This window comes from Salmo salar, chromosome 05 (assembly GCF_965601325.2).
Source record: "Salmo salar chromosome 05, fSalSal1, whole genome shotgun sequence".
Taxonomy (NCBI): domain Eukaryota; kingdom Metazoa; phylum Chordata; class Actinopteri; order Salmoniformes; family Salmonidae; genus Salmo; species Salmo salar.
The window spans coordinates 79372590-79380860 of record NC_138295.1 but is presented as its reverse complement, the minus strand read 5'-3'; positions in this window follow the sequence as shown (position 1 = coordinate 79380860).

Sequence of the window (8271 nt, the reverse complement as noted above, 5' to 3'; positions counted from 1 at the left end):
AACATTTGCAAGTGGCAGTGGTGTAGTGAAGGGCACACACAGGTATACTCTGTATACTGACTTAGTTTTCAGTGGGCATTGCATATACTCACTTCTTAATCCCCACTGATACCTATCAAAGCAGTGTAGTGGAGGTATCCACCTTATCAATTAATAGGGCTGATGGAACAGATTGGACTGTTTAGCTTAAAATGTTGATAAAATATTATTTCTTCACATTTTAGGCGCAACAATGTACACATGACTGTGTGAATATTACAAAATGCAATTTGGGGAAAACACCTTTCTAAAATGTGCACCGCACATGTGAGCTGTTTCATGGACAGAGATGGGAATATCTGTTAGAAAGTGGTGGGATTTAAAGATGCAATAACTGTCATGGGTTGCTAATATGATTAGGATAATTCCTTTGGCTGCTAGACAATGAAAGTAAGTTGAAAGAAAACCAATAGAACATGAGAACGCATGCCTACCTGTCAGAATGATATCATGATTATTTGCATCAATCCAGTGGCCATTTATTTTGCAAACTCCATCTCATATGCTACAGAAACACTGCTAACCAAACAACACTGATAGGTGCCTGCACAGTTGAATTAAAGGGTAACTACACTCAAATAAAAATGTATTTGATTTTTCCCAGACCTCAAAAGTGGTCTCCAGATGTGGTTTATTAAGCATTGTTATGAACTTAGAACATACGTTTTTATGTTTAAAAAAAGGTGACTTAGAACGAAAGCCTGAAAGAATTGAGGAAAATCTGAAACCTGTGAATTTATGATTCAGTTGATCTGTTTCAATAATAGGTACTACTATTAGCCTACTGCACAGTACAGCTTGGGTTGGCCTGACAGTGAAATAATATGTGATTGATCATTTTAGGTCATTCAGAGTTTATGTCACTGTTTCTCCTAGTATTTTTCACACAGGGCATCTTTCCTTCACTGGGCGGGCCATTTGAAACATTTTTGGCAAAATTATAGTATTCCCACTTCTCCATGCAACACTTCATCACTGGGGAGTGGAATGTCTCGCTTCCTATTCCATCTCTGCTAAAGCATGGGTTCAGAACTGAATGAAAGCTGTGAGTGTACATGTGTGATGACAACCGTCCTGTGTGTGTGTGTGTGTGTGTGTGTGTGTGTGTGTGTGTGTGTGTGTGTGTGTGTGTGTGTGTGTGTGTGTGTGTGTGTGTGTGTGTGTGTGTGTGTGTGTGTGTGTGTGTATGTGTGTGTGTGTGTGTGTGTGTGCGCGCGCGCGAGAACATGTAGTAGAGAAGACTTTAACAATAACAATGAGCCCCAGGACACGAGTTATAGCAGCATGTAATATCAGATATTTAATTTAAAAAATTGCATTTTAAAACAAACAGCAATAGATTTAACATACATTTAAAAAAAAAAATCAATTGCTAACATTCATTGGTCAAAACTGAAGTCACATTGTCAAAAGTCTTCACACAGTCAGCAAAACAGAAGTGTATGTAGACCAAATTGTGAATCATTTTTCATCGCTTTCACACAAAATGCATTCAATGACCACATTATCTGAAATCCATGAACTCTTTTCTCATTCATACTCCACCATCTGCAAAACTATAGTGGCAAGAAAAAGTATGTGAACCCTTTGGAATTACCTGGATTTCTGCATAAATTGGTCATCAAATTTGATCTGATCTTCATTGAAGTCACAACAATAAGCAAACATAGTGTGCTTAAACTGATAACATACAAATTATTGTATTTTTCTTGTCTATATTGAATACATCATTTAAACATTCACAGTGTAGGTTGGAAAAAGTATGTGAACCCCTAGGCTAATGAGTTTGCTATTCACAAGAAGCATTGCCTGATGTGAACCATGCCTCGAACAAAAGAGATCTCAGAAGACCTAAGATTAAGAATTGTTGACTTGCATAAAGCTGGAAATGGTTACAAAAGAATCTCTAAAAGCCTTGATGTTCATCAGTCCACAGTAAGACAAACTGTCTATAAATGGAGAAAGTTCAGCACTGTTGCTACTCTCCCTAGGAGTGGCCGTCCTGCAAAGATAACTGCAAGAGCACAGCGCAGAATGCTTAATGAGGTTAAGAAGAACCCTAGAATGTCAGCTAAAGACATACAGAAATCTCTGGAACATGCTAACATCTCTGTTGATGAGTCTCCGATAAGTAAAACACTAAACAAGAATGGTGTTCATGGGAGGACACCACTGCTGTCCAAAAAAACAATTTCTGCATGTCTGAAGTTTGCAAACTGGATGTTACACAGCGCTACTGGCAAAATATTCTGTGGACAGATGAAACTACAGTTGAGTTGTTTGGAAGGAACACACAACACTATATGTGGAGAAAAAAAGGCACAGCACACCAACATCAAAACCTCAACTGTAAAGTATTGTGGAGGGAGCATCATGGTTTGGGGTTGCTTTGCTGCCTCAGGTACTGGACGGTTTGCTATTATCAACAGAAAAATGAATTCTCAAGTTTATCATGACATTTTGCAGGAGAATGTTAGGCTATCTGTCCACCAATTGAAGATCAACAGAAGTTGAGTGATGCAACAGGACAACGACCCAAAACACAGAAGTAAATCAACAACAGAAAATACGCCTTCTGGAGTGGCCCAGTCAGAGTCCTGAACTTTTTATTATGGAATGGTCTACCGTATCAAAGGCTTTTGCCAAGTCAATAAAAATAGCAGCACAATATTGCTTAGAATCAAGGGCAATGGTGACATCATTGAGGATGTTTAAGGTTGCAGTGACACATCCATAACCTTTTTTTTCACCTTTATTTAACCAGGTAGGCCAGTTGAGAACAAGTTCTCATTTACAACTGCGACCTGGCCAAGATAAAGCAAAGCAGTGCGACACAAACAACAACACAGAGTTACACATAGAATTAACAAACGTACAGTCAATAAGACAATAGAAAAAATCTATATACAGTGTGTGCAAATGAGGTAAGATTATGGAGGTAAGGCAATAAATAGGCCGTAGTGGCGAAGTAATTGAAGAGGGAATGGTTACAAAATTGATTGGACACACCCAGTAAACAATACTATACATATTAAAAAGTGAAATACTGTAGCTATGTTATAAAAAAAATACAACTCCAAGCTAGAAGTATCAGAACACTTAGATATGACTGGGAGAAGTGTCAAGAATAAGAAAGCAATATATTCCATAGTACACTAGAACACAGCAAACATGAACAACAACAGTCTAAACATAGCTGAGGGCAATTGAGCAAAATGTCCACTAGATGAGAGCAAATGGACCATTCACAAACCTGGATTTCTCACCCTTCCTGTAGGTTCATGATAGGTCCATTTGCTGTCATCTAGTGGACATTTTGCTCAATTGCCCTCAGCTATGTTTAGACTGTTGTTGTTTATGTTTGCTGTGTTATAGTGTTCTCCCTCTTCATATTAGGGATAATTGGAAAAGCTGTTCAATAGAGGACATTGTATTATTTCTTTGTACTTTTGTATTTTAATTCATTATATGAAGAGTGCCTTGGTCCTCCTTTCTTTTTGATGACCAATTCCCCCCTTTTACCAAAGAGCACCTTCTGTCTACCAAAATGTACTATTGTGTATCTTAGTAGCGCTTCCCTTCCTCCTCTTTCTACTCTACTCAGCAAATTGGATGCAGTCTATCACAGTGCCATCTGTTTTGTCACCAAAGCCCCATATACTACCCACCACTGCGACCTGTATGCTCTCGTTGGCTGGCCCTCGCTTCATATTCGTCGCCAAACCCACTGGCTCCAGGTCATCTATAAGTCTTTGCTAGGTAAAGCACCGCCTTATCTCAGCTCACTGGTCACCATAGCAGCACCCACCCGTAGCACGCGCTCTAGCAGGTTTATCTTTCTTTTTGCTGAGTAGAGTGTTGGAGGCTATTTCGCAAATGACATTGCCGAAGTCAAGGATCGGTAGGATAGTCAGTTTTACAAGGGTATGTTTGGCAGCATGAGTGAAGGACACTTTGTTGCGAAATAGGAAGCCAATTCTAGATTTAATTTTTGATTGGAGATGCTTATTGTGAGTCTGGAAGGAGAGTTTACAGTCTAACCAGACACCTAGGTATTTGTAGTTGTCCACATATTCTAAGTCAGAACCGTCCAGAGTAGTGATGCTGGACGGACGGGCAGGTGCGGGCAGGTGCGGGCAGCAATCGGTTGAAAAGCATGCATTTAGTTTTACTTCCATTTAAGAGCAGTTGGAGGCCATGGAAGGAGAGTTGTATGGCATTGAAGCTCGTCTGGAGGTTAGTTAACACAGTGTCCAAAGAAGGGCCAGAAGTATACAGAATGGTGTCGTCTGCGTAGAGGTGGATCAGAGAATCACCAGCAGCAAGAGCGACATCATTGATGTATACAGAGAAAAGAGTCGGCCCGAGAATTGAACCCTGTGGCACCCCCATAGAGACTGCCAGAGGTCCGGACAACATGCCCTCCGATTTGACCCACTGAACTCTGTCTGAGAAATAGTTTGTGAACCAGGCGAGGCAGTCATTTGAGAAACTAAGGCTGTTGAGTCTGCCGATAAGAATGTGGTGATTGACAGAATCGAAAGCCTTGGCCAGGTCGATGAATATGGCTGCACAGCATTGTCTTTTATCGATGGCGGTTATGATATCGTTTAGGACCTTGAACGTGGCTGAGGTACACCCATGACCAGCTCGGAAACTAGATTGCATAGCAGAGAAGGTACGGTGGGATTCAAAATGGTCGGTGATCTGTTTGTTAAGTTGGCTTTCGAAGAACTTAGAAAAGCAGGGTAGGATAGATATAGGTCTGTAACAGTTTGGGTCTAGAGTGTCTCCCCCTTTGAAGAGGGGGATGACCGCGGCAGATTTCCAATCTTTGGGGATCTCAGACGATACGAAAGAGAGGTTGAACAGGCTAGTAATAGGGGTTGCAACAATTGCGGCGGATAATTTTAGAAAGCGAGGGTCCAGATTGTCTAGCCCAACTGATTTGTAGGGGTCCAGATTTTGCAACTCTTTCAGAACATCAGCTATCTGGATTTGGGTGAAGGAGAAATGGGGGAGGCTTGGGCAAGTTGCTGTGGGGGGTGCAGGGCTATTGACCGGGGTAGGGTTGGCCAGGTAGAAAGCATGGCCAGCTGTAGAAAAATGGTTATTGAAATTGTCAATTATTGTGGATTTATTGGTGGTGACAGTGTTTCCTAGTCTCAGTGCAGTGGGCAGCTGGGAGGAGGTGCTCTTATTCTCCATGGACTTTACAGTGTCCCAGAACTTTTGGGAGTTTGTGCTACAGGATGCAAATTTCTGTTTGAAAAATATATTTTGCTTTCCTAACTGCCTGTGTATATTGGTTCCTAACTTCCCTGAAAAGTTGCATATCGCAGGGGTTATTCGATGCTAATACAGTACGCCACAGGATGTTTTTGTGCTGGTCAAGGGCAGACAGGTCTGGAGTGAACCAAGGACCATATCTGTTCCTGGTTATACATTTTTTGAATGGGGCATGCTTATTTAAAATGGTGAGGAAAGCACTTTTAAAGAATAACCAGGCATCCTCTACTGACGGAATGAGGTCAATATCCTTCCAGGATACCTGGGCCAGGTCGATTAGAAAGGCCTGCTCGCTAAAGTGTTTTAGGGAGCGTTTGACAGTGATGAGGGGTGGTTGTTTGACTGCAGACCCATTAAGGACGCAGGCAATGAGGCAGTGATTGCTGAGATCCTGGTTGAAGACAGCAGAGGTGTATTTAGAGGGCAGGTTGGTCAGGATGATATCTATGAGGGTGCCCGTGTTTACGGATTTGGGGTTGTACCTGGTAGGTTCATTGATAATTTGTGTGAGATTGAGGGCATCTAGCTTAGATTGTAGGACGGCCGGGGTGTTAAGCATGTCCCAGTTTAGGTCACCTAACATTGTGAGCTCTGAAGATAGATGGGGGGCAATCAATTCACATATGGTGTCCAGGGAACAGCTGGGGGCTGAAGCGGCAACGGTGAGAGACTTGTTTCTGGAAAGGTGGATTTTTAGAAGTAGAAGCTCGAATTGTTTGGGCACAGACCTGGATAGTATAACAGAACTCTGCAGGCTATCTCTGCAGTAGATTGCAACTCTGCCCCCTTTGGCAGTTCTATTTTGTCGGACAATTTTATAGTTAGGGATGGAAATTTCTGGATTTTTGGTTGCCTTCCTAAGCCAGGATAAAGACACCGCTAGCACATCCGGGTTGGCAGAGTGTGCTAAAGCAGTGAATAAATCAAATTTAGGGAGGAGGCTTCTAATGTTAACATGCATGAAACCAAGGCTTTTACGGTTACAGAAGTCAAGAAATAAGAGCGCCTGGGGAATGGGAGTCGAGCTAGGCACTGCAGGGCCTGGATTAACCTCTACATCACCAGAGGAACAGAGGAGGAGTAGGATAAGTGTACAGCTAAAGGCTATAAGAACTGGTTGTCTAATGCGTTCGGAACAGAGAGTTAAAGGAGCAGGTTTCTGGGCGCGGAAGAATAGATTCAAGGCATAATGTACAGACAAGGATGTGGAAGAATGTGAATACAGTGGAGGTAAACCTAGGCATTGACTGACGATGAGAGAGGTTTGTTCTCTAGAGACACCATTTAAACCAGGTGAGGTCACCGCATGTGTGGGAGATGGAACAAAAGGGCTAGCTAAGGCATATTGAGCAGGGCTGGAGGCTCTACAGTGACATAAGACAATAATCACTAACCAAAACAACAATGGACAAGGCATATTGACATTAGGGAGAGGCATGCGTAGCCGAGTGATCATAGGGACCAGTGAGTAGCTAGGCGAGCTGGAGACACGGCGATTCAGACAGCTAGCGGGCCGGGGCTAGCAGGCTAGCAAAAGGGCCTTAGGGGGACATTGCGACGGAAGAGTCTGTTGTAGCCCCCTCGGACGGTTACGTCGGCAGACCAGTCGTGATGGATCGGCAGGGCTCCGTGTTGGAAGTAAAAGGGTCCAGGCCAATTGGCAAAATAGGTATTGTAGCCCAAGAAATTGGCTGATGGACCTCTTCAGCTAACAGTCTGATATGCTCTAGACAGCTAGCGGGCCGCGGCTAGCAGATGGGCCTTCAGGGGACGTTGCGACGAAGGAGCCTGTTGAAACCCCCTCGGGCGGATTACGTCAGTAGACCAGTCGTGATGGATCGGCGGGGCTCTGTGTCGGCAGTAAAAGGGGTCCAGGTCAATTGGCAAAATAGGCATTGTAGCCCAAGGAGTGGCTGGTTCTACATTTTTTGAATGGGTCATGCTTATTTAAGATGGTGAGGAAAGCACTTTTAAATAATAACCAGGCATCCTCTACTGAGGTCCCGTGTGGCTCAGTTGGTAGAGCATGGTGTTTGCAACGCCAGGATTGTGGGTTTGATTCCCATGGGGGACCAGTATGAAAAAAAGAAATATGTATGAAAATGTATGAAATATATGCCTTCACTACTGTAAGTTTCTCTGGATAAGAGTGTCTGCTAAATGACAAAAAATGTAAATGATGGATCTCTTCAGCTAGCTGGGAGATGGGCATAGCATGAAGCTAGTTCCAGGCTAACTGGTGCCTGCTTTGGGACAGAGATGTTAGCCAGGAGTAGCCACTTAGATAGCAGCTAACTAGCTGCAATGATCCAGGTGAAAATGTTCAGAGCTTACAGTAGGAATCTGGAGATGTGGAGAAAAAGCAGTCTGGTATGCTCTGGGTTGAATCGCACTATGCAGACTGGCAGGAGTTGACTGGGCTAAGGTTAGCTGATGACTGCTAGCAGTGGCTAACTGACTACTAGCTAGTAGCTAGCATCTGTTGGGGGGTTCTGGTTCTAAAGTATAGAAAATAGCAGATCCAGGTGAGGTGCAGGAGAGTATGTTGAAATTGAGGTTAAAAATATATACAAAATATATACAAAGGGAAAAAAAAGATATATACATGGGACAAGACAAAGATGTCTGAACTGCTACGCCATCTTGGATATGATTGAGATGCTGTGGCATGACCTCAAGAGAGCAGTTTACACCAGACATCCTAAGAATATTGCTGAACTGAAACAGTTTTGTAAAGAGGAATGCTCCAAAATTCCTCCTGACTGTTGTTAAATCGAAGGGTTCACATACTTTTCCCACCCTATACTGTGAATGTTTACATGGTGTGTTCAATAAATACATGAAAACATATAATTGTTTGTGTGTTATTAGTTTAAGCAGACTGTGTTTGTCTATTGTTGTGACCTAGATGAAGATCAGATCAAATTTTATGACCAATTTATG